General features: G+C 38.1%; 1 protein-coding gene across 3 annotated transcripts in view; it reads right to left on the reverse strand.

Moving 5' to 3' along the window:
* DAAM2 (dishevelled associated activator of morphogenesis 2) overlaps nucleotides 1-20379 on the reverse strand; it is a 3932565-nt gene that overhangs the window by 893024 nt on the left and 3019162 nt on the right. The window lies entirely within an intron of this gene.

The following is a 20379-nucleotide window of genomic DNA, read 5'->3' on the forward strand; positions in this document are numbered from 1 at the left end:
TTTGTCTGTTTTTATTCAATTTTTTTAAAGATCTATATACTCTACAGATGTATTTTATCACATGGCTTTAAGCTACAATGCACATTTTATCTGATTTTTGATTGGATGTTTTAGTGTTTAAAAATGTAACTGTTATTCTATCTTTGTTGGTCTGATGAAGCGGATGTTATTCCGAGAAAGCGCTTACCTTACTACAGTAAAGGACATATTGATTTTCACTGCTGTGTGGAACCAGATTATTTTTCTTTTTCTTGTATTCTCTGTTTTTTGCATCTGATTCCTTATTTGGTTCAAGGACTGTTTTCGTTTGGTATACTCTCTCCAACCAAGACTGAACTTGACAGTCAAAAGGAGAAGATAAACACTTGCACCACACCACACTCATCACATAGTCCCACTAAACCAACACCACCAAAATCCACACATAGAAACACAAAAACATTTGCGGAGGCTCTCAATAATAATCTGCTCAAGCAACAGAGACCTCCAAAGCAGAAACGTAAGCAACTTCCACCCCAGCAACACAACCCAAATGACACACAGTCCACAGACTCAGTGTGCCAATAAACCACAGCCCATAAGGTAAAACAACGTACCCAACACACTAGTCATAGGTGATGCTATAGTCAGGCACACTGATGTCCCACTCACCAGGCTAAACAAGGAGAAGGTTATTGTCAGCTGCCTGTCGGGTGCCAGGATCCGCCACATAACCCACACATTCAGGTCACTCCACAACAAGTACAAATATGACTCTGTTATTGTCCATGTTGGTCTGAATGACCTGAGACGTACCTCCCTGGACTACATGAAGAGAGACATGGAAGAGCTCTCTGATCTTGTGGCCCAGGCAGGTATGACCCTAGCCCTGATAAGCATCCTGCCATAGCCCAGAATGATACCGCAGTACAAGGACAAAACGATTGACTTCAACAATTGGCTAAGCTTCTGGTGTCATTCTAAGAGGATTCAGTATCTGTCTGCCTGGGACGACATGGTCAACAGACCACGATGCTTTGCCAGAGATGGCCTGCACCTGTTGACCCTGGGATTCTGGATACTGGCTAAGGGTCTTGCCCCACCTATAGTGCCTTTTTTAGGCAAGGTTTAAATGACAAATTCACCACTGTAAAAGGAACAGGCAAGCAAAAACTAAGTGTAATGCTACTCAGTGCTAGAAGTCTAAATCTCAAAATGTACTTACTCGAGGCACTCCTTAAAATGGAGAACATTGACATTTGTGCAGTGACTGAGACCTGGTTCAAGGCTCTAGACAGCACCCCTGCATTACCAGGCTATAACTTATACCACACTTTTCGGCCCTCTAACCTGGTCCAGAACACCAAAGGTGGAGGTGTGTCCATATTTATTAACGATATCCACACCTCCAGGCTAGTTGTGCAGCATAAAGCATTCCAGGTTATCCAAGTGCAACTAACTCTGGGCAAAACTGCAATCCAAATTGTAGCTTGCTACAGATCCCCCACCATGTCCCAGGATTCCCACTCCTCTCTTCTTGATATACTGGAAAATATTAGGGTTCAAACAAACACCCTAATAATGGGTGATTTCAACTACCCCACCATTAACTGGGAAAACTACTCATGTACCAACTACTTCGCTTTCTGGAATTCATAAATTCCAATGCCCTGGATCAACTTATCCACACCCCCATCAGGGGCAACAATATCCTAGACCTAGTCATTACCAACATGAGCGACCGGTGTTCCACACGTGAAGTCCACTTTTCGTTGGTCAGATCTGACCATAAGCTAATGATATCTGCATCCCGCCCCCACCCACCATTAAGGAAACCACACTAAAAAATTTCTCTAAAGCCAACTTCATGACACCCATGCAGATGAACAATACAGTTACGACTGCTGAATCCTACACAAATGTACTCTATAAGCACTTACACTAGTGCATGGATCGTACTATCCCAAACAAAACCAAGATGCTATCCTCCAAAAAAAGGAAGCGAATCTGGTGGTCCCCTGCCATAAACAAACTCTACAACAGAAGGAAGAAACTGTTGCAAAACAGAGTAAAATTCCATGAGTGGAGGAGCTCCCTGGTCAGCCTCAGTAAGAAGCTGAGATCCCTTATAAGATTCTCCACAGCTAACTACGAAAACAAAATCACCACTGATGCAAAGGGCAGCCACAAAGTATTCTATAACTATGTCAAGAATCTCAATGACAACACCCAGATCTGCTCTGAGTTGCAGCACCACAGAACGAAAATTACAGAACGAACTGATATTGCCAACATCCTGGCAGATAGATTCAGTGCTAACTTTAGCCCCCTCTCACCCCCTAAAGGGCCCATATCTATGCAGGAAGAATGCAGAGTCCCTGTAATCACATCTAAGCAAGTAAAAGCTGCACTCTCTAAAACCAAAAACACAGTATTCATGGGGCCAGATAACATCCCAGGCTGCATTTTACATGAACTTCAGAACGAACTGGCTCCCCACCTAATCACCATGTTCAATCATAGTCACACGTCAGGCTTTGTGCCCACTGAATGGTGCACAGCAACAGTTATCCCACTCCACAAAGGGGGAGCCACCTCTGATCATGGGAACTATCCCCCCATTAGCCTGATGAGCCTAGTCTCCAAGGGCATGGAACATATCATCATGGAACTCTTAAACAAAGACATTGGTAACCTCCAAACTCTGGACCTCACCCAGTTTGGGTTTGTAAAAGGCAGATCATGCCTTCTGAACTTGATCAACTTCTTTGAAGCAGACACCAAAGCCATAGACAAGGGTAAGATGGTTCACACAGCCTATCTTGACCTCGCCAAGGCTTTCAACACCATCCCCCATTCTGGAATTATAGCTAAACTCACTAAACTAGGTATAAATCCCTTGCGTCACAAGATGGATTGCCAACTGGCTCACTGACAGAACCCACACTGTAAAAGTTGCAGACTCCAAATCTGACTTCAAACAAGTGAAGTACCACAGGGTTCAGTTCTGGGACCTCTCCTGTTTGGTATCTACTTCTCTGAAGTACAAGCTAACACAGGAGGCCTCTGGCTAACGAAGTTCGCAGATGACTGTAAACTAGGAGCCACAGTCGAGTCCCGAAATGATGTGGACATGCTACAAAAGGGCCTCACTGAGACAGAAGCCTGGTGTCAGAGGCATGGCCTCAAGCTCAATGCCAAAAAGTCCATTGTCATCTCCTTTGGTAAAAACTCTGTACCCATGAACTACCACATAAATGGCAGTCTACTTAATGCCGAATGTGTCATAACAGACCTTGGGACCCAGGTGGACAGTAGTCTCTCCTTTGATAATCACATCGCCACAGTAGTCAGGAAAACCTTCTATGTGGCACACCTCATCACAAAAGGGTTCTCATCCAGGAAAAAAGAGGTCATTGTTCCCCTCTACTCGACACTCATTAGATCCATTATAGAGTACAACGCCCATTTTGGAATGTACCTCACAAGACATCTGCAGCAGCTGGAAAGGCCACAGAAGTACCTCACAAAGAGGATTACTGGCCTCAAACAGATGCCCTACACTGACCATCTCAAAAAACTCCAGCTTTACTATGTAGCATATCGCCTACTCCGAGGAGATCTCTGCCTAACATATAAAGCTAGGTTAAACCTAGAGCTGTTGGACATGCTACACCCAAATCCCAATCCCTCCAAGCTACACACTCTAGCGACCTAAACCTTGTCATCACAATAAACAGGACATGCTGGAGGGATAGATTCCTGTCCCAGAGACTTCCTATACTCTGGAACAAGCTACCCATCTATGTCAAGCAAAGTCCCTTATTAGCACTCTTCAAAGAAAAATCTTGATGAGTGGATGGGAAATAGAAAATACACCCCGGGGAATCACTTCTGTGGCTCTGCTCGTCAAGGGCACAGGAAATTAACTTTCTTGGGTGGAGTAAGCCAGGGAACCTTGTTGGCTATGCTTACTTAGGCCCTTGGGCCGATAGCCTAGTACCTACCTATGAACCTATTAATGATAAAACTGAATCAGCCGTAGTGCAATGACCATAATACAGAGATTTAACAGCAACATCATTCCAGTGACAGCAATAATCACTTTTCCATAGGAATACGCAAGATTTTACTTCCTATGCAATTCCAACTTAGCACAGATGCATTCTGGAATTTACTGCATCCCCAGTCCTTAAAACTACTTATAAACCAACCCATAACTGAAAATAAGTATAACGCAACTTAGAAGTCTCTCAGTGTGAAATATCTGTAAAAGCATGCAGTTGCTATCAATGTATAGTGATAACCTTTCACTCACCCATTGCTAGTTCTTAGAAAAACAATTTAAGAATTTTATTTGGGCACCCAAATACTTCCTTAACCTAGAACCCCTATTTCAATTTTAATGACTTAAATGTAGAACAGTGTTGAACTAGTCTTTGCCATATTCCTAGTACATGGAGTTTTGTTAGCAGCATCTTTGTAGTGACGGCAAATGTAAATTTTCTCACAAAGTGTATATATGATCAATTATGTCTGATGAAGCATCAACAGGCCCACACAGATATATTCTGGACAAGTAGTATATTCCCCTTACTGAAAAGAATTGTATTTGTATGTGTGTATATATATATATATATATATATATATATATATATATATATATATATATATATATATATTTATTTGTGTATGCATATATATAAATATATTTCTTTTCAGGAAACACCTGTCTTTGGGATATATGTAAATAAATAAATAAATAAATATATATATATATATATATATATATATATATATATATATATACATATATATCCTGAATGGAAAGTAAATAAAACGTTAATTTGCCAGAATGTCATTGTAAAATATGTGTAACCTGTTCAGATGTTTCTTCAATGTCTTTGCATTCCTAAAAAAATCACAACTGGTAATGTAAGACGCTGTGTGTGTGTGTGTTTGTGTGCGTGTGCCTACACTTGCGCAGGTGCATCAATAGTCCAATTAACCTTCAACAGTATTTAATGAAACATTCAGGTAAATATAGAAAGATACTCATATGCAAATTGCATCCAAGACTGCTACAAAATTCTTAAGAACTTAACACAGCTCAGTGCTGAACATGGCTCAGCCATATTACCATAACAAGCACAAGGATTTTGGTGATGGCATTTTTCTAGTGGAAGAATGGGTGACTAATCTGCAAAGATTTAAGGACTACAAATATGCCAACCTCAGCCTACTTTATGACAAAATATCAAAATTCACTTACGAATGCACCTCCCCTGGTTTTCATACAGCAGAAAGCTTCACTAAGGAATTCTACACCCATTTAGAAAAATGTATAGAGCCAGTCTCTACCACAACCAAGTATCATGAGAAATTAGAAATAAAAGGTTGACAGACACCATTAATAAACTATAAAACAAAATAAATAAACTCAAATTGTTTAGTAGATCTAAAACCCCTCTTCTCAAGGACAGTATCAAAAGTATTACACAACATGATAAACAGTGCCATATACACTAAAGAAACCAAAAATAATTATAAATTCCTGATCAGCAATGTCCATCAGGGTTCAGATATCCAAGCAGTGAGCCAAGATCTCTGGCTAATAAAGTTTGCAGACAACTGCTAACGGGGGTGGGGGTTGTTGTTAAGTCACCCCTGACACTCATACTCCTAGAATGAACTCAACATAGTAAACTTTTGCTGTACTAAAAACAGACTCAAACTAAATGTTAAAAGTGTACCATCTTCACATTTGGTAGACAACCCTTCCCCTCATCATACTGTATAGACAAACATACTACTACAAAATGAAAATGTAGTTAGGGACCAAGGAACTTGTGTTAATTAACTCTCTCTCTCTCTGTCTCTTTTGGCCATCACATGACAATGGCTGCTAAGAAATCTTTCACCAAACTACAAAACAAATATCATCAAGGTCTAAAGAGGCAATCACTCCCTTATACTCAGCACCAATCAGAACAACTACTGAACACCCCTTTGGAATGTATCTCTGAACATATCACATAATTAGAAAGCCCCAAAGGTTCCTAACCAAAAAGATCACAGGCCTAAAGTCCCTGAACTTTCAAGAGAGTATAAAAGTTATATACATTTGTTCTGTGTCTTATAAACTTTGAATGGAAGACCGCTATCTTACACACTGTGTGATTACAGACACAATTGCCCTGGACTGCCCGTATCTCTGTAAGTCCAAAATATGCGCCAGTACTAGAACAAGAGACCTAAATATTCACCACCAGATAAATAAAACATGGTGGAAGAATAGGCTTATAACCCAGCATCTCCTATACCTCTGGAATAAACTTTTCCTGCATATTCTAAGAATATATATAAAGATGGCAACATTAAAAGTTATGTCTTAAATATTAATGGACTAACTGGTGGTCAATAAAGTGATAGTTTACTTAAATTTTTAGAATCTAACAAACCAGATATTGCTTTATTTCTCTGGAAACTATATTCGATTAACAGGGATATTCATAAAAGCAATTTCCATTAATGCAAAAATAAATAAATTAACAAAGAGGTACTACCATCTTATGACTAAAAAATACATTACCATGAATATGAATAATATTTTTATGTACTGACATAAAAATGTTTACTACAGTTAAAACTGTGCATCACAATAAGCATTACATATTAGCCAACATGCACTGGAATCCTTGTTTTGGAAGCTAGATTTGCAATTGGATCAGTAGAAATTTTATTAGACAACCTTAAAGAATGTTTAATTTTATCTGGTGACTAACTGCACTCCAGATAGAAAATATTATTGTGCTGATAGAGATGTACAAATCTTTGATTTGTCTAAAGCGTTAAAATGTAGCAGACTTATTAAAATTGAGAGATATGAATGATTTTAGGGATTATACATCTTGGTTTTATATAGTAAACATTATACTTTTGGTAAAAAATATGGAGTATACGTAACTAATAATCACAGTTATAAAGTTGTATATATTAATTACATGCCTATTGTCTGACAACTGCAAAGACATATAAACTCAGAATTCATAAAAGAAAATTAGTATCAATTAATAGCATCCTTTATTCTATAAATAAATAAATGGTTTTAAAAGACTTGCTAGAAAAATAGAAATGTGTAATGGAAAAGATCTTATACTTTATGAGATTTGTTTAAGGCCATGTATATGGCAGAATAACAAATTGGCAAGTAATAAAATAAAACAAGGAACAAAAACTGGAAGAGATACACAGTGATTTAATTTTAGTAAAACTAAACGTATAAAAAGAAAAACACAAGATGGTTAAATATAGACAAAAATTTGAATAAAAATTATATAACACTCTCTCCGCCAAAGTAACCACCATGAAAAACTTCTCCAATCCACCCCCCCCCCCTGCAAAGCTAACCACCATGAAAAACTTCTCCAAAGCTAACTTTGGGCTCCTAAAACAGAGGTGGCTAACTTCACGGCACCCATGCAAATGAAGAATAGTAGCATGACCGCCGAATCATACACCAATGCACTGTGCAAACATGTACACAAATGCATGGATCTCACCATACCCAATAGAACCATGATGCTCTCCTCCAAAAAAAAGGAAGCCAATCTGGTGGTCCCCTGCCATAACCAAAGTCTACAACAGAAGGAAGAAACTGATGTGGCAAAGTCGCAGACTGGAAAAACTCCCTTAGCCTCAACAAAAAGTTGAGATCCCTCATTCAAATCCTCTAAAGCTAGCTATGAAAACAGAATTGTTATGTAAAGAATCTCCACGGCAATACCCAGATTTGCTCTGAGCTGCTGCACAACGATACCTCCTATAGCGAGTCAACAGATATTGCCAATATACTGGCCGACAGATTCAGTGCCAACTCCCCCCCAAGGGCCAATCACAATACCAGTAGATTGCCAGCCACCCAGTATTACTGCTGCACAGGTTAAAACAGCACTGTCCAAGGCCAAGAATACAGCTTCTATGGGACCTGACAATATCCCTGGCTCTGTTTTGTGAACTGGAACCACACCCTTGTGCCCTGTTCAGTCTCAGCCTTACCTTAGGCTTTGTCCCTACCAAATACCGCACTGCTACAGTCATCCCTCTCCACAAAGGAGGAGCGACTACAGACCCTGTGAACTATCACCCCATTAGCCTGACGAGTCTGATATGCAAAGCTATGGAACGCATCATCATCGACCGAATAAACAAGGATATAGGGAATCTCCAAACTCTGGATCCCACACAGTTTGTTTTTCTGAAGGGTAAATCATGCCTGCTCAATCTGGTCGATTTCTTTGAGTCTGTCACCAGAGCTGTGGATGAAGGCAAGGTTTTTAATACAGACTACCATGATCTGGCCAAGGCCTTTGATACAATTCCCCACTCAGGAATCATAGAAAAACTCACTAAGCTAGGCATCAACCCCTATATCATTAGGTGGGTTGCAAACTGGCTCACAGATAGAACCCACAGTGTGAAAGTAGCTGACTCCAAGTCAGACTGCCAACCAATCACTAGTGGAGTCCCACAAGGTTCGGTCCTAGGTCCTCTCCTGTTTGGTATCTACTTCGCTGAAGTCCAGTCCAACACGAAGGGACTCTGGCTGACAAGGTTCGCAGAGGATTGCAAGTTGGGAGCTATTATTAACTCCCCAAGTGATGTTGACATCCTACAGAAAGGCCTCACTAAGACCAACAACTGGTGTCAGAACCATGGCCTTAAGCTCAATGCCAAAAAATATTGTCATCCCCTCTAGGAAAAAACAGGTTCCCATGAATTACCACATCAATGGTAGTCCATTGAACACAGAAGGCATTATAAGAGATCTGGGAACACAGGTTGACAGCAATCTCTCTTTTGACCACCACATTGCCACTGTGGTCAGAAAGTCCTTCTATGTGGCACATCTCATTACTAAGGGTTTTGCATCTAGGAAGAAAGAGGTCATTGTCTCCCTCTACTCTTCCCTCATTAGGCCAATCATCGAGTACAATGTCCCATTTGGCATGTACCTCACTAGATACCTGCAACAACTGGAGAGGCTGCAAAAGTACCTCACAAAGAGGATCCTAGGCCTTAAACATTTGCCCTATATGGACAGACTAAAAAAACTCCAACTATTCTCTGTCTCATATCGCCTACTTAGAGGCGATCTCTGCTTGACTTACAAAGCCATGTCTGACCCAGCTCTGTTAGAAATGTTACATCTAAAGAAATCCCAATCCCTCCGCACCACACGCTTCAGACACCTCAACCTCATTAAATCAACAGAAAATGCTGGAGGGACAGGTTTATAACCCAGATACTGCCCATGATATGGAATAGACTTCCCATACATGTCAAACAGAGCACCTCACTGGCCCTCTTCAAGAGAAATCTTAATAAGTGGATGGAAAATAGAAAATTCACCCCGGGGATCACTCCAGTCGCTCTACTCAACAGAGGTACTGGGAACTAAGGTCGGGTGGCTAGGCTTGTAAAGGCTCCAGGGCCATTAGCATTGTACACACCTATGAACTTATGAATCACAAAGAAGCAACACCACTGAAAAAGACTGAATTACAGCTGTACTCATTGCATACTATATGACAATAAGGATGAGCAAAAGTTATATCAGGAATGAACAGAACAAAACAAAGTATATAAGTATACCTAATACTCATAAAAATAGTTTGGATATGAAGGACATTTTATATGATTCTAGAAAATATTATCAAGAGATATACAAGAAACAAATAATACTTTTATTAGTAAAAGTGGTGTATATAAATTCTTAAATATAAAAAAGACTACTGAAAGATGACACAATATAATTGCTATCTCTGGAATGAAGGACAACATAAAATTTAAAATAAATAACACAATGAACTCTTTCCTACAGCCTTGGCCAATAAAAGAATGACTGATCTTACAGACCTGGATGATATATATGAGAGATGGCTCATGCAACAAAAGAAGAGAAAGTTGGAAAGAGATATGAATGACTTTAAATGTAGACATGTGTTTACATGGGCATGAAGAACAGTGCAGCCTACCTTAGAATCTCAAGACAGGGAAGGTCTTGGCCGAGTGGTGGTCGACCTGAAGTACTCTTCGGAGAATAATAGTGGCTCCACTACCAATATGACTGCACAGAAGCAAGTAGAACTTTAAAATTGTCATCATGTACCTTTGGCACTGAGCCCTAATATGTCACCCAGAGAGAAAGGTGATGTAAGGAGAAAGACCCATTTGATTGAGAAATCAAAAGAGCAAAACAATCAGGCTTTTCCAACACTTCTTCTACCCACTGTGGAGAAGATAGGCAGAAGGAACAGTCGCTCGAAAAGTCAGAGCAGGACCAAGTGAAAAGGCCAGAATGAGACAGCAACTGGATGATCAAGAAGATGTGAGGTCAACAAGGGAAAACCTGATTTGGAATACATCTGCTAGGGCTTTAACTGACTGTGAGAGATCAAGTTTGCAAAAGGGACTTACATCTATACCACCACAAAGAGCCAATAGTGTTCAGACAATAACTGACTTAAAGATGTTTGTTAGAAATGTTGGACTCAAACTACTGTTTGGTAAACCAAATGAGGTAAAAGCCTTTAAAAGACCTAGTACTTTTATGCCTAATGGACATCCACTATTGGAAGCCTTTGAGAAGTTATGTATTAGAGACTTGTATCAGTATTTTAACCAACTGCACCAAGGTAAAAACTCTTTATTAATTTGACAAAAGATGAAATGCTTGCATTAGACAATTTGATAAATGATGCTGAGATTGTGATCAGGCCTGCTGATAAAGGTGGACCAACAGTGGTGACGGACAGAAGTTTTTACTTTGAGTCCATGAAAAATATGCTAAGGGACAGGAATAGCTATGAAGTGATAACTGTTGATGACACACAAGTATTACACAGACGTATAGTTGATATGTTAGAACTTGCCTTCTAAGAAGATGTATTGATATGGATTTATATACTTTTTTAAAAATAGATTTTTCTCTGACACCAAGTATTCATAGTTTACCAAAAATTCATAAACATTTGAATAAACCACCCTTCAGGCCAATAGTGGCAGGTAGACAATGGTTCACTGAACCCACGTCACTATTTGTTGAACGACACATTAGACCAGTTTTAACTAATAATATTTATATATTGAAAGACACAAGACATTTTTTGAATGATTTGTTTCAGTTTAGTAAAAACTGTGATTTTTTTTGAGTTGCTTGCTAGTTACAATGGACGTTAAATCACTGTTTACTACTGTCCCCAATGAGTATGGTCTGTCTGCCTTTAAAATGTATCTATTTAGATATGATGAATATGAGATGAAGAAAGTGGACTTTATATGCCTTTTTATGGAAACTGTTTTGGAAAACAATGTTTTTATGTTTAATAAATGCTGCTATTTACAAAAAGATGGCATGGCTATAGGCACTTCTTATGCCAATAGCTACGCCAATGCAGTTATGGCAGACTGGGAAGAGAAAGAAATACTGAATAATGAAAGTTACAAGAAAAATATTTTGTTTGATAGGATATTTGTTGATGATCTCTTTTTTTTGTCTGGGCGGGGCAACAATAAAGAATTACTGTCTCTTTATGGGCATATGAATAGTTGTACTAATTTTCTTAAGTTTACTATAGAGATATCTACAAAGCAGATTTATTTTTTAGATGTAAAATTTAAGAAACATATGAACAGGACATCAACAGAAATGTATACGAAACCATGCCATAAAAATTCATACTTGCATAGAAATAATATGCATAGAAGGCATGTGTTTAAGAATATTAAAAAGGGCCAATGAATGAGGTTATCTAGATTAACAGTGGCAGATGAAAATTTTAACAGAGAACTTTATTCTTTTCATAAAGATCTAATGGTTAGGGGATATAGTAAAAGGGAGACAGATGAAAATTTGAAGGATGTATCTAAGATGAGAAGTGTTGAAGTTAACCATATTTTTCAGAACTGTTTAGTTCAATACAACAAAATTCGGAAAGAGATTATGGTACTAGTCTCCTTTTAAATTCTACTAGTGATTCAAGAAATGTCATCAAAATTATAAAGAAACATTGGCAGGTGCTATCAACTCATGAAAACATCAGAAAAACAGTAAGTAAACACCCTAAACTTAAATATAAAAACTGTAAATCGCTTAAAAGGAAGTTATGTTATCAGAAAAATACTTCGGAAATAGTGATGGTTCAGTATAATGAGCATCCTAGCTGAAAATTTTCCTTCACTATTATATTATTTTTATAGCTAATAATGGTAATGGAAATACAACTCCTACATTATAAAAAATAAATAAACTATTATTATGATTAAGTATTAAAACTGATAATAAATATCAGTACTTTCCTGTAATTGATATATTAAATATTATTAATAGTCAGTCTTCAAAGGATTTGATTCTAACATTTGCTAATTATATGTATTCAAGTACATACTGGAAGATTTTTATTTTTATTAAATGTTATAAAATATAAGTAAGATATATTAAAAAGCTGTTCGTCCTTGTTGGCAATGTAAAAAATATTTAAAAGCTAACTGATTAGCATCGTAGTTTTTACAGTTGCTATAAAAATAAGAAAAAATGGTTTGATTTTCAAGAATTCGTCAGAGCTTTGTATTTTGACAAATTTAAGGTATCAGAATCCTTGAGACTGATAAATACATCTATTCCAGATGGTATAAATTCACACGATTTTTCTGAATTATGGAGTCTTTTAGCAATGGCAAGGAAAGAAACCACCTTAAAATGGAAGAAAGAATCAGCTCCTAACTTTAAGGAATTTATCAAGAAAGCTACAAGAGAACTTTAAACAAATGGTTCAATGTGGATCAATTATTCAAGAGATGTACCTGTTAGCCAATTTTTTTTTAATTAATAATAACAGTTGTGACTCAATATATTTAATATTAATTAATATTATTTAAATCTTTGTAAATACATATATATGTTTACTTTTATATGTGTGTAACTTATTGTATTCATGTTTATTTATTAAAATAAAAAAATGTGAAAAAAAAAAGAATACCAATTTCTGATTGTATTTTGGCAGAAATATATAAAATATGTCTTCAGAAATAATACTCTTACTAAAGAAAGTTCTTACTATTGTACAAGAAAACATAATTCCATCTTCTTTGAAATAAACTTTAATTTCTTCACTATTAAAGCAAGACAGACCTCTGTTAGATGCTCACTATACAGAGATACAGCTCTACTAAACACAGATTATAAAACAGTTATGTCTAACTAAACACAGATTATAAAATTATGTCATGTCTATATTGTCTAACAAGTTAAGACACATATTACTTGCAATTACATATGATGAACAGATGGGATTTTTATTAAAAGACAGACATAAGATAATTTAAAATAATTGTTACTTTGATTATGCCCTGAATAAAACTTAAAATCAGCTGTTTTAATTTCAGATATAGAAAAAGGCATTCATTTCTTTGAATTGGGATTATCTTTTATTTATTTATTTATTTTACATTTGTTGACTGGGATAGTCCGACTGGATACATGTCCATTTTTAGCAGAGGTCCGGGGAGAAAAGATCCCGTCATAAATACAAGACTATTTCAGATTTACAATAAGTCAACATTTTACACATTCCTTACAGTTTTACATTCAATAAAGGATAAAACACATCACTCAGTCAACACATATATTTTACAGATTCTGTTCAAAAGGTAAAACACATCACTCAGTCATGTATATTAATACCATACTAGTAGGATATTGTAACAAAATGTCCTCAATGGGCACAGTTGAGGGGGAAGGAGTTAGTCGGGAGTAGAGCAGGGACATAGCCATCATGTTTTGAAGTATTGTATAAGACTTTTCTTAAATTCAGCTAGAGAGGGATTAGAGGTTAGGTCGGCGGGAATTGAGTTCCACATTTTACCAACAGAGTTAGCAAACAGAGAATCCCCGGCTGAGTTGTTAGTTTTGAAGGTATAGACTAACATTTTGTTGGATGATCGAAGGGTTTTGAGGTTCTGGTAGGGGGTGATAAGGTTTCTAAGTACTGGTGTATTTTAGGGCTGGTAGAGGGTCTTAAAGGCAACTACTTGTTGGTTGATCTGTAGCAGATTGGGTAATTCCAGCAACCCTAGTTGTCTGAGGTTAAGACAGTGGTGTGTTCTATAGGCTGACCCAGTGGCAAATCTAGCAATGTGATTATAGCAGCTTGAGAGTTTGTTCAGGTCAGTCTTACTCAAGTTTGTGAATAAGGAGGAGGCATAAAGGAAAGTGGAGAGTACATGAGTATGGGCAATGACAGCCCTAGCTAGGGGAGTTAGGAAGGGTTTAATCTTGTATAGCGAGCCACGTTTTTTATTTACTGCTTTAACAGTATGGTTAACATGCAAGTCAAACTTAAGGTTATTGTCTACTATTACACCTAGGAGCGTGGTAGAGAGATCTGGGGAAATTATGGTGCCATTATTCGATTTTAATATGAAGCTTGGTATGGTAGACCTGCAAGTAGGGAAGAACATCAGCAGATTAGTTTTATTAGGATTTAATAGAAGACGACGATTAAGGAGCCACTTTTCAACTGTATTAAAAACAGTTTGGGATAAAGACTGCAGCTCTGTTGGGGAGGTGGCCGAGCATATTAGAGTCGAGTCATCAGCGTACTGAATACAAGCTGCACTTGGGATGACCTTGTACAGATCGTTGATAAAGATCGAAAATAGGAGGGGTCCTAAGATAGAGCCCAAGGGTAATAGGTAGGAGGGTAGATAGGTTGCTCTTCCATAGGACAGCCTGTTGTCAACCATTAAGGTAAGATTGAAACCACTGGGTTGCCTGGTTGTCTAGGGAAATAGTTTCCAGTGTTTGTATTAGTAGTTGGTGGCTAACCATGTTGAAGGCCTTGGAGAGATCAAGAAAGAGGGCAGAGGAAAGTTGGTTATTGTTACAGTTTTGATTTATTACATTAGAAAAGGAGAGGAGGGCAGTGGTGGTACTGTGTTGGGGTCTAAAACCATGTTGAGAGTGGGTCAGGAGCTTGTATTTGATGAGATAGTTCAGAAGTTGTTTATGGATGCATTTAGCCATAATTTTGGCTAGTAGTGACAAAATAGCTATAGGCCTGTAATTTGCTGCCCCCTTTATGTAGTGGGATTACATGGGACATCTTCCAGAAGGAGGGGACAGTAGTTTCAAATATAGTTCTAGTGATCAGTATGGAGACTGGGTAGGCTATAGCATTTGCTGGGAGGAGATCAGAAGACAGGGTAGTTGGTTTTAGTTTCTTAATCAATGTACAGATGAAAGATGTAGAAACTGGTTGAAAGTTGAAGGTGAGATGAGAACTGGGCAGCGTGGTAATTGGACTTGAGCAACTGGGGGATAACTGACTGGCTAGTTGCTGGATAGTTTCTGTGAATAAACTGTTGAAGGTATTGGCTTCTTCTGCTGGAGGTTTTTGGTTGGTAATTGAGGGGGTAGGGGCGATGGATCACCCTGGTTGGAGAATATTATTTATGCCTGCCCAAAACTTCTGAGGTTTGTTATGGTGTTTTTGTTGCAGGTGGCAGTAATATTTTTTTTGTCAGTCATAACAGATTTCTTTGTATCATTCATCAGCTGTCTATATTTAATTTTATCTATGGGAGCTTTAGTGGCTCTCCAAGTGGCCCAAGCCTTACTTCTAAGTGAGATTTTTTGCCTGGTTTCTACTGAAAGTCACGGGGCAGTTATTGCTTTAGTTCTAATTGATCGTGCTGGTGCTTGGGAATCAAGGGTGGCTAGGAATTTACTACTGAAGTAATTTACAGCCTCTTCAAGTGGTAGAAGTTTTAGGACTGACCAATTACACCGTTTGAGATCATTTTGGAAGTTAGTGCGGTTGAGGTTTTTCTTGTTCCTAATTGTTTTATAAGTGGGTAGGTTTGGGGTTTTATAAGTGGGTAGGTTTGGGATATCGGCCTTTTGCCTGATTATATAGATGAGAAAGTGATCACTTATATCATCAGGTAGAGTCCCAGATTTGTACATATGGGATGAATATTAATAGGTATCCAGTCTAGGGTACTTTCTTTATTGTTGAGTTTACTTATCCTAGTGGTGGTGGGTATTACCTGTGTGAATCCAAGTAGATTTACATGGTGAATAGGGGGCTCTGAGGAACAAGTGTTCCAGTCTATGTTAAAGTCACCAAGAACAATGGTTTCTTGGGGGTAGTTGCTTTACAGCCAGCATAGTATATCTTCTAGAATATTTATGTTATTATCTGGGGGTATATAGACACAGCCAATATTTATACATTTGTTTTTATTAATATGCAGTTTAGTAAGGATAATTTCAGCCTTATCAACACGTGTGGATTGTGGGGCTTAATTGGTCATCTCTAGTGTGTTTTTGTAAAGAACAGCCACCTCACCTCCCTTCCTAGTTCTACGGTCAAGCCTAAACATATTATAACCTGGTGGTATAACCTCGTTGTCTGAAGATGGTGGTTTGAACCAGGTTTCAGTAAAACAAAGAATATCCGGGGAAAGATAATCCAGGAAGGCATGAAGGTGTTGAACCTTATTATTTAAGCTCCTAATGTTTAGGTGGCTGACTAGGAGTGAGTTAAGAGATTTGTTTAAAGTTTGTAGGTTATAGAGAGAGGTAGTACTAGTGTTAGAGCCTTTGCCCGAGAATGGGCCAGGGTTTGGGTGGATGTCCCCATCGATTGTGAGGTTCCAATGTGATTTATTTGTCAGCTTTAAAAATATGATGATTAGGATATAGTATCTTCTGATTCTGGGATTAAAATATCTTGTTCTAATGGGTAGGTGGTGTTTGATGCGGAAGGATTTATTTGCTTTAATACTATAGAATTTCAGTTCCCTATATCAATACAATACAATACAATACAATACAAGAGCTATATAAAAATTCTATTGCTTATGTAAATTATTTATTTCAGTAGTAGAACCATTTGGTAGTTCTATTAGAAAAAATGACAAAATTAAAGGTTTTACAATAAAAGTACAGTTGTTTAAGTTGCAGTTATCTGTAACAGTAGCTATTCATATCCCTCACTGTTAAATTAGCGTTTATATATGGGTTGTTTCACTGCCCAGGAAATAACAAGCAGACAGCTTTGCAAAGCTCTGGCTCCTTCCAACACCTTTACTTTAACTGCTGACTGGCTAGCCCCCTGCTTCTGGCCAACTCTTTTAAATCCTTGCTTGCAACAGTATCACTGTTTTGTTTATTTGGCTATTTAGTGAAAGGAGCAAGCCTAAAAGATTTGTATTGGTGGGAGGCATAAAAAATCTTAGACATTCCTAGACATTCCCTAAATCAATTTTCCTCTTTCACCATATTGTTTGAGAACATGGGCAGCAGAAGAGCCAAACAATAACTCCTTACCTGAAGCAGAATCTAAGATTTAAGACTTCAGCTCATCAGCAAACTTTTGATTACACACCCAAGCATATCTTCTCAACACTGCAACAGTAGCAGTGCCCTAGACACAGTATCTGCACAATCATACACACTCTTCAAAGTAGGTTTGGATATGTAGGACAGGGCAAAAACAGTTTGATTCAAAAAATGCATTTTTTTCTGTGGGAAGTGAGGTAGTCATTTCCCTCAGACTATGCATATAACAAAAAATAAACTTCCAAACGTACGCCTGGTAACTGAGAAATCTGAAAGCCAAAGTGGAAGAAGAAAACTTTCTCTTACACCGGTTGTTTAACACCCTACCTTCCTAGCTACCAGGTGAAAGGTTAGTGTTCAATAACAGCCTCTTTCCAGCAAGTGACATAGTGGATATGGCTGATGGGCCTGATCTAAGGTGAGAAAAAAATGTACATAGTCTGACTCACTTCATACATTTTATGTGCTTTATTAGGGACTGATGGCTGGGTATCAAGATGATTAGAGGCAGCATTTAACACATCCTCCAAAGATGGCAGTATAGGAATGGGGGGGAATGAAGAATATCCATCTGTAACATATCATAATACATCCTCTCTGTTCATTGGGAACATCTACTTGTTCCCATAAAAATATTTTATTCATCCTGCTTATGGTATGATTGAAATAAAATGCTTCCATATGAAGATAGAAGTTAATGTTTTCAAAGTCAGAAAATTGGGCTTGTGAATATGAAGGAGAAATCTCTGTCATAATAAGAATTGTCAGACCCCATTTCCACAGGAATTTCTTTACAGGGGATGCTCACCCATAAAGACTTCTGGACAAGACAGTTTACAGCCTATAATTCAGGCTGTAAGGTAAGACAAATCATCTTTTGTAACTATAATTACTTCTTGAGTCAAGCAATGTTTAATCTTTGAGGTTTATAGGAGTCTATGTGGAAGATTACCAGCTAGAAGGGAGGACGTCCGACCTGTCTAATGCCCTCTCGCCTTGGTTACCCTGTGAAAACTCTCCCGGTGAGTCTCCTGGCCCTAGAGATGATGGTTCTTTCATGCCCATATTGGACATTGGAACAGCCAAAGAGTTTGTAGATGGCCCCAGTTTCTGATGGCTGAAAGGACTACATCAAGCAAGCCAGAAAGGAAAGTGAGTGGTTAGAGGAACAACCAATGCCCAACTTCACCCATTACCCGCTGAGGCATAGAGTGAGACTGTGGCAATGACAAGGACTCCTTAATAATTAATTTTTTTTCTTTCTTGGAACAACAGGAGGGAAGCCAGTAGGACCCGAGTAAGTATTCACACTGTACCTGTGGTGGAGATGCCAAAAGCAGTAAGCTTTGCTGGACCGAGACAGCTGGAAGATAAGCTGTCACATAGTGTACACAAGCAGCACACTTAATACTCATACTTGCCCCAGCCCTTCACAAAGTAAAAGCACAAGCAGTACTCAAATTCCCTGTCAGCACTCCTTTTGCCAAATTAAATCACTGACAGATAAAGAAAAATGGCAAGTAGGTAGTCACAGAGTGAACATAAACACTAAACTGAGAAACCTATCCTGCCAGTATCAAAATACAACTTTTAGTCACAAAATTAAAACTTTATACACACAGCACATTTATTTTCACAAAAACAGCTCATAATAAGTTAACACCAGTAGCTAAAAATAGTGGTCCGTGACAGGACACTCCCAAAATTGATAAAAAAAATATTGTGTTTCTTAAAGCAGAAATACTGCTTTCAGTCAGGAAAAAAAATTAAATAAAATGTTCTTAAAAAGGCAACAATTTCTGTGTGGAGGGTTCCTCCAACAGGAACATATCTGCCATAAACAAAGCACTAAGCCAATAGCTGCTCCTGTGTATCCCCAGAGATGTCTCTCCTCGTGGCCGGAAGAAAGTACTGAAGAAATCTTCACTCTGATTTTCCTCCTTGGGGACAGCCAATAAGCAGTCAGAATGAAGGTGTGGGGGAGCCAGAGCTTTGTGAAGCTGACTGGTTGTTGTTTCTTGGGCAAGGAAACAACCTAGAATGATGAATATCAAGGAATATCAATCAAAGATATTACTGTACACAAGTGATATTTTACTTACTCTTTCCAACATTAATGCATGTATTGCTGACTTAAAACAGAATATTCAAAAAGTTGAAGAACTATCCAAAAAAGAAGTTGTGTACTTCTATTTTCATTTATCCTCGACATATGGGTTCAGTTCAGAGCATCTGAACTGACTTGGCTGTTACTACAGCTTGCGAAAGCCAAAAACTCTTAAGCCTAACCCTTACCCACAATGCTCCTCTACCTGTTTCCTCAGATTGAGTTTGCAGAAAGACAGGCAAAGAGACAGAAACTCAAAAACTTTCATAAAAGTCCACATCTGGAATCATAACAGAAATGACATATGTCCATTATCTGAACCACCAAAAACTTTAAAGGTAGGGGGAAGAAAAGAGGGGGGGTTGAGGATAAATGAAAATGGACAACACAGATGGAACATTATGGTGAGTACATAACTTCTTTATCTGATGTTGTCAATTTTCATTTTATCCTTGAAATGTGGGACAGAGTCCCAAGCTCCCTTAGGCCTTGGAGGAAGGATATTCCTGAGCACCACAGCACCAAATGAAGTTTTTCCCTATATAAGGAGAAGCCTAGGTTGCTACTGCACAAATGTCATCCATAGAAGCTTTAGATTAAAAACTGCTGAAGTAGCTATTGCTCTTGTACAATGAGCCTTTAAAGGCCTTGACAAATTAAATTTCTTTTTATTATAGATAAAGAAATGCATTCTTTGAGCCATCTGGCTAGCATCACTTTGCTCACTGGTTGGCCAAGTCTTTTTATCAATGGGGTGCTGAAACAGGATCAATACTGTTGTCCCGAGCCCAAAAGGTAAACCTTACTGGTAGCTGGCTTATGAGAGGCTAAGAGGATATGACACACTGGGGAGGAGAGAGAAGGATGCCTGGCTATTAATGGAACT

Source organism: Protopterus annectens, chromosome 1.part1 (genome assembly GCF_019279795.1).
Source record: "Protopterus annectens isolate FY-2018-M chromosome 1.part1, PAN1.0, whole genome shotgun sequence".
NCBI lineage: Eukaryota > Metazoa > Chordata > Ceratodontiformes > Protopteridae > Protopterus > Protopterus annectens.